This window comes from Oratosquilla oratoria, chromosome 1 (genome assembly GCF_046742065.1).
Source record: "Oratosquilla oratoria isolate Oo_2021 chromosome 1, ASM4674206v1, whole genome shotgun sequence".
Taxonomy (NCBI): Eukaryota; Metazoa; Arthropoda; class Malacostraca; order Stomatopoda; family Squillidae; genus Oratosquilla; species Oratosquilla oratoria.
The window spans coordinates 117,503,073-117,510,371 of record NC_134777.1 but is presented as its reverse complement, the minus strand read 5'-3'; the positions used below and the strand labels follow the sequence as shown (position 1 = coordinate 117,510,371).

Below are 7,299 nucleotides of genomic sequence, written 5' to 3'. Positions count from 1 at the left end.
TAGAAGAGGGGAGGAGGAGAAGGAAAAGGGGAGGAGAATGAAGAGGTGGAGGAGGAGGAGAGGGAATAAGGAGGAGGAGGAGGAGGAGAATGAAGAGGTGGGAGTGGAGGAGGGGAAGAAGATGGAGAGGGAGGAGGAGGAGGAGGGGGAGGGTAAAGAAGAGTAGGAGGACGGGGGAATGGGGAGGGTAAACGTAGGGATGGGTGGCAGATGGGATTTGGGGGGTGTAAGGTGAGTGTTTGGTGGGGGGGAGGAATTGTATTATGGGGGAGGGTGGGGGGTTGGGGGAAGAGGAGGAGGAGGAGAAAGAAGAGGGGGAGGAGGAGGAGGAGGAGGAGGAGTTGGTGAGTGGAGCTGCTGTGCCTTACCCCATTTTTGGGTCGAAATTGGTGTGATTCTGGAGGATGGGGGAGGGTGGGGGAGGAATGGGGGAGGATGGGTGTGGGGGGCACTACCGAGAGTAAATCTGATGGATCAGCAAGTGACACCAGACACGTGGGACCGTGACATTGGCGTGTCACGTACAAACCATGACGTTTGTGACACATCACGTTGCGTCAGAGGCCAGGAGGAAGAGGAGGAGGAGGAGGAAGAGGAAGGGGAGGAGGAGGAAGAGGAGGGACTAGGGAAGAGGTACAACAAGAGATACTAACACAGTGCTGTGTCGTGCTGTGTTGTGTTGTCAGAGCACGCGCGCGTAGGACGACCTGCACACCCCACGGAGCACCAAAGACGTTTGAGCACTTCCACCATCGTGACGCTAACAGCAGGAGGAGGAGGAGGAAGAGGAGGAGGAGGAGGAGGAGGAGGTGGCTGCGATGGGGAAGGGGAGGAGGGGAAGGGAGGGGGCGAGGAGGTGACAAGGGGGCGGAGACAGGGGAGACGTTGGGGAGGGGGGGAAGGTGGGGGAGGGGGAGTAAACGAAATTGGAGGAGAAGGAAATGAGGGGGAGGGTTATGGGGAGGGATGGAGGGAGGAGGCGGACGTGTTTGTGTGGAGGGGGAGGGGAGGGGGAGGGGTGGGAGGGGGAGGGGGAGGGGGGGAGGGAAACTGTTGCTAACGATGGAGGGCGTGCCTTAGAGGCCGGTTTGAGGGTTGGGGGGCGGAGTTTGGAGGAGGAGGAGGAGGAGGAGGAGGACGAGGAGGACGAGAAGCTCAAGGAGGACCAAAGTTTCGAGTGTGAAGTTTTGCGAGGTTCTAGAATCTCGTAGCTGTGATGACGAACTTTATATATTTAACTCTGAATTTTTTGTCGGTTTTATTTTCATTATTATTTTGTTTTTCCTTTTTACTTTTTTATTTTATTTTATTTCATATATGCTTTATTTGATTTGATTTCTGTTTTATCATTATTTTTATTGTATCTTATTTTATATTATTTCTATTTTGTTCATTTTTTCCTATTATATTCTTGGTTTATCTATTTTTTCTATCTTTATCTTATTTTGTTTTATTGTATTTTTATTTAATCTTATTTTAATATATTTTATTTTATGATGTGAAAATAAATGTTTAGAACGGGGATGGGTAGGCGGAGAAGGAGGAGGAAGAGAGGGACAGGAGGAGGAGGAGGAGGAAGAAGAGGAGGAGTAGTAAGAGGAAGAGGAGGCAGAGGAGGAGGAGGAGGAGAAGGGGAAAGAGGAGGCAGAGGAGGAGAAGGAGGAAGAGGAGGAGGAGGAGGAGAAGGAGGAAGAGGGGGAGAGGAGGAGAAGGAAGAGGAGGAGGAGGAGGAGGAGGAGGAGAAGGAAGAGGAGGAAGAGGAGGAGGAGGAGAAGGAAGAGGAGGAGGAGGAGGAGGAGGAGGAGGAGGAGGAGGAGGAAGAAGAAACATGACTTCCGAGTGACCGGAGACGACCGGAACTTCCTGAAGTACGAAGTCCTTTCCTTCCAGAATTTTTTTTTTTTTTTTTTTTTTTTTTTTTACAAGTAAGGAGTCACCTTAGTGATTTATTTTATTTATTTATTTATCTATTTATTTACTTATTCGTTTATTTATTCATTTGTTTGTTTATTCATTTATTTATTTATTCATTTATTTATTTATTTACTTATTTATTTATCTATCTATTTATTCATCTATTTATTTGTTTATCTATTTATCTATTCATTTATTTACATATCTATTTATTTGTTTTCTTATTTATTTATTTCTATATCTATTTGTTTATTTATTTATCTATTTATTTTTTATTTATCTATCCATCTATTTAATTATTCATTCATTTATTTATTTATATATTTATTTATTTATATATCTATTCATTTGTTTATTTATTAATCTATTTACTTATTTATTTATTTATCTATTTATTTATTCACTTATTTATTTACTTATTCATTCATTTATTTATCTATTTTTTTTTTTTTTTATATATATAAAAGTGAGATTTGTGAAGCTAAAAAGATGAGGTGCTGGGTGCCAAAGGGGAGTTTGAGGAGGAACCACGATGTTGAGGAACTGATGAGTGAGAAGTGGCGAGAGAAGTTTCCCGTGAGATAAACAACTCGTGAGCAGCCCGTGAGTAGTCCGTGAGCAGTTCATGAGTAACTCGTGAGCAGTTCATGGGAAGTCCATGAGAAGGCCGTGGGAAGTCCATAAGAATCCCGTGAGCAGCCCGTGAGAAGTTCGTGAGTAGCTCGTGAGCAGTCCTTAGGAAGTCCGTGAGTAGCTCGTGAGCAGTCCTTAGGAAGTCCATGAGAAGGCCATGGGAAGTCCATAAGAATACCGTGAAAATCCCGTGAGCAGCTTGTGAGCAGCTGTTCGTGAGAAGCTTGTGAGCAGTTCGTGAGCAGCTTGTGAGCAGCTCATGATTTAAAGTCTGAAATCAGGAAGAGTCTTTGAGAAGTCTAGGAAAGTCACGTGGTCGGGCCCTCGGGACCCTGGTGAGAAGCGAGAAGCGAGAAGAGGGAAGAGAGAAGCGTTTGTGAGAGAAGCCGGAAGAGGGTGAAGAGCAGCCGTCTTGGTCGTGGTGACTCGTGGTATGTGCTGCTGCTCGGACAAGAAGCGAGTGTGAAGGCGGAAGGGGACGGGGGAAGGGGAAAGGGGGAAGGGGAAGGGGAAGGGGGAAGGGGAAGGGGAAGGGGAAGGGGGAGAAAGAGGGGATGGAGGAGGTGAAAGAGGAGGAGGAGGAGGAAGGAAGGAAGGAGGAGGGGATGGAGGAGGTGAAAGAGGAGGAGGAGGAGGAAGGAAGGAAGGAGAAGGGGAAGGAAGAAGAGGAAAAGAAGGAAGAAAGATAGGAGGAGGAGGAAGAAGGGGAGGGGGGAAGAAAAAGAAGAGAAGAAGGAGAAAGAAAAAAATAGGAAGAGGAGGAAGGAGAGAGGGAGGAAGAAGAGAAAAAGAAGAAGGAAGAAAGATAGGAGGAGGAACAAGGGGAGGGGGAAGAAGGAGAAGAAGAAGAGAAGAAGGAGGAAGAAAGATAGGAAGAGGAGGAGGAGGGGAAGGAAGAGAAGGAGAAAAAGAGGAAGGAGGAGGTGGACAAGAAGGGAGGAAGGAAGAGGTGGACGAGAAGGGAGAAGAGGGAAAAAGGAGAAGAGGGAAAAAGGAGGAGGAGGAAGAGGGGAAGGGTAGGAAGAGAAAATGAAAGAGGTGGAACAAGAGGAAGAGGAGGAGGGTGAGGAGGAGCAGAAAGAAGACGGAGGAGATGGAGAGCGGGAAAAGAGAAAAGAGAGGAAGAAAAAAAGAGAAGGAAGAAAAAACAAGAGAAAAAAAATAGAAAAAAGGAGGAGGAAGATGAGGAAAAGGAGAAAAAGGAAGAGGAGATGGAGAAGGAGTGGTGGGAGGGGAAGGAGGAGGAGGAAGAGAAGGAAGAGGAAGAGGAGGACGAGGAGAAGTTATGTGGAGGTGTCCGTGGTTGAGCTTCCGGAGTCGAGTAGGGACTTGCCCGCACGCCGTTCCTTGAAATCACGTGACCACGGGACCCAAAAAAAACATCACCCAGTGAATAAATAAGGAAGAAATTGAGGGGGGAGGGGGAGGGGGGAGGGAGAGGGGATGGGGGAGTTTGCTCCCAATGCTCCCAAAGGGTGTGTGTGGGAGGAGGGAGGGGCAGGGAAATTAATAAAATCGTCAGACGGCAGGCACAGGAGAAGTAAAAGTCCCCTCCGATGTAGTGGGGGATGGTTGACCTAATTGGGCCATTAAACTGTCCGGTGACGATGAGACGCAGCGGCGATGAATAAAATCGCCTGGCGGCAGCCGGGACGACAGGGAAAGGTGCCACCCGGTACGGAAGGGGCGAGATTTGGGAGAGAGAGAGAGAGAGACAGAGATAGATAGATAGATAGATAGAGAGAGAGAGAGAGAGAGAGAGAGAGAGAGAGAGAGAGAGAGAGAGAGAGAGAGAGAGAGAGAGAGAGAGAGAGAGAGAGAGAGAGAGAGAGAGAGAGGGGCGGGGTTTAAGCCCTAGTGGGCGGAGCCTATCTTAGTGGGACGGGCTTAAGTCTGTAGGAGGAGGAGGGAAGGTAGAGGAGGAGGAGGAGGAGGAGGAGGGGGAGTAGGGAGGTGGGGAAGGGAACTAGAGGATAAAGGGATCGTAAGTTTGGGGAAGAGAAGGAAGATGGCGAAGAGGAGGAGGAAGGAGAAGAGGATAATGAGGAGGAGAAGGAGGGAAAAGAGATGAATGAGGAGTGGGAGAAGGAAGAACAGGGGAAGGGGGTGACGGAGAAACAGGAAGAGAGGTAGGAAGAGGAAGAATAGGAAGAGGAGATGATTGAAGAGGAGAAAAAGTAGGAGGAGGAGGAGGAGAAGAAGAAGTAGGAGGAGAAGGGGTTGGTGGAGGAAGAGGAAGAAAAATAAAAGGAGGAGAAGATGGAGGAAGAGAAAGTGGAGAAGTTGGATGAGGAAGGATAAGAAGAGAAGAAGGGATTGGTGGAAGAAGAGGAGGAGGAGGAAGGGCTGTGGAGGAAGAGGAAGAGGAAGAGGAGGAGGGGAAGGGTTGTGTAAGAAGAGGAAGAGGAAGAGGAGGAGGGGAAGGGTTGTGGAAGAAAAGGAAGAGGAGGAAGAGGAAGAGGAAGAGGAGGAAGAGGAAGAGGAAGAGGAGGAAGGGCTGTGGAATAAGTGGAAGAGGAGGAGGAGGAAGAGGAAAGGGAAGAGGAGGAACAGGAAGAGGAGGAGGGGGAGGAGGAGGTGCTGTGGAAGGAGAGGAAGAGGAAGAGGAGGAAGTGGAGGAGAAGGAAGATGAGAAGGAGGAAGAGGAGGAGTAGGAAGGGAAGGAAGAGGAGGAGGAGGAAGAGGAGGAGGAAGGAAGCGGAAAGGACAGCAATTGCCTTAGGCAAGTTAAGGAAGTCAATCTTGGGAGAATGGAGAGACAATGGTCTGCTCCCCCCACCCCTAAGAGGGGAAAGAGAGGAGAGGGAAGAGAGGAAAGACAGGGAAGAGAGGACCACGGACTGGTCAGAAGACCTTGAAACGTGATTGTGTTCACCTTTCTCTCCACTATTGGGAACATCTCCATTATTGGGAATATATCCATTATTGGGAATCTCTCTATTATTGGGAATATCTTCATTATTGGGAATCTCTCTCCATTACTGGGGATCTCTCTCTATTATTGGGAATACCTTAATTAATGGTAAGTCCCTCCAATATTCGGAACGGAAAATCCCCGAAGATGAGAACGCGGCTTCTCGTTTACGGAATTTTCCGAATTTCAGAAATTCTCGTTCCGAATAATAATGACAATTTTCCGAGTTTGAGGACCTCCCAATAGAATAGATAAAGAGAAAGAAAGAGAGATAGATGAGTAGATAGAGAGAGAAAGAGAGAGAGAGAGTGAGAGACAAAGAGAGAGAGAGAGAGAGTTGTCTTTACATGTAGGTACTTCCTTGTCACTTCCTCCCTCCCAAACCGCCTTCCTAAAGGGCGCGACCGCCGCTCCTGGAGCATTGAAGGATTCGAACTGAGACGGAGCACTGCTGACCCACTCGGAGGATTCCTCCGGGGGGGGAGGGGGGGACCACACTACGACTGACTCCCCTGGGAAGGAGGGAGGGAGGGAAGGAGGGAAGGAGGGGAGGGGGAAGAAGGGAGTGGGAGGGAAGGAGGGAGTGGGAGGGAAGGAGGAAGTGGGAGGGAAGGAGGGAGGGGAGGGAAAGAGGGAGAGAAGGAGGGAGGGGAAGGGAAGGCAGGAAGGAGGGAAGGAGGGGAGGGGGAAGGGAAGGAAGGAAGGAAGGAAGGAAGGAGGGGGAAAGGAGGGAAGGAGGGAGGGGGAAGGAGAGAAGGAGAGGGGGAGGGAAGGAGTGAGGGAAGGAGTGAGGGAAGGAGGGAGGGAAGGAGGGAGGGGGTGGGAATGAAGGAAGGAAGGAAAGGAGGGAGGGGGAGGGAAGGAGGGAGGGGGTGGGGGTGGGAAGGAAGGAAGGGAGGGGAGGGGGGAAGGAGGGAAGGAGGAGAAGGAGACAGAAAGAAGAGGGAAGGAGGGAAGGGGGACAGAAGGGGGAGGGAAGGAGGTGAGGAAGGAAAGAAGGAAGGAGGGAGGAAGGAAGGGAAAAGGGGAAGGAGGCAGGAAGTGAGAAGGGAAGAAAGAAGGAAGGGAGGAAGGAGGAAGGGAAAGGAGGAAGGAGGGAAAGATGGTAGGAGGGGAGGAGGGGAGGGAAAAGGGGAGAATGAAGAGAAGAGCAGAGTGAGGAAAAGAAGTAGGAAGAGGAGGAGAAGGAGGAGGGGAAGAGGATGTGGAGTAAAAGGAAGTGCAAGGGAAAGAGGAGAACAAAGTGGAGAAAGAAAAAAAAAACAGAAATAGGGATAAAGAGGAAGAAGAGAAAAAAAGAGACGAGGAAGAACAAGAGAAGGAAGAGAGGAGGCGAATTAAGAGGAAGAAGAGAAGAATGAGGAAAGGGTAAAGGAAGTAGAACGAGGAGAGAGACGAGGGGAGGAGGAGGAAGAGGAGGAAGAGGAGGGGGAAACAGAGGAGGAGGCAGAGAAAAGAGCGAAAGAGGGTACTATAGTCAGCGCAACGAGAAGTGACCGCAAAGGCGGGGTTAGGAGATTTCCCGGTGTTGCCACATCTCCACAGATAACACGGCCCGCACGGCTCACACTGTATGCAGTGTGAGGGGGGCGGGGCCAGAGAATAGATGTAGTGGCAACGTCGCTCTCTCTTGCTCACATGCCATGTCTATGACTCGAGGAAACGAAACCTTTGTATAGAAAACATTGCTTTGATTTTTACCTCAGTGGTGGTGTGTGACAAAAAAATATAATATAATTATATGTGGCAACATTATAAAATTGTAAAATAAAATTATAAAATAAAATAGAATTATAAAATAATTATATGTGGCAACACAGGGGGACTCCCAGTGCTCC

At 48.9% G+C, this 7,299-nt stretch overlaps 1 protein-coding gene across 7 annotated transcripts in view; it reads right to left on the bottom strand.

The window, feature by feature from the left end:
- CRMP (Collapsin Response Mediator Protein) overlaps positions 1 to 773 on the bottom strand; it is a 237,055-nt gene extending 236,282 nt beyond the window's left edge. For all 7 annotated transcript variants that reach the window (XM_076185022.1, XM_076185057.1, XM_076185082.1 and 4 more), the window contains exon 1: positions 654 to 773. The gene's annotated coding sequence lies outside the window, so the exon portion shown is untranslated. The remainder of the gene's footprint in view (positions 1 to 653) is intronic.
- Between the last annotated feature and the right edge of the window lie 6,526 nt (positions 774 to 7,299).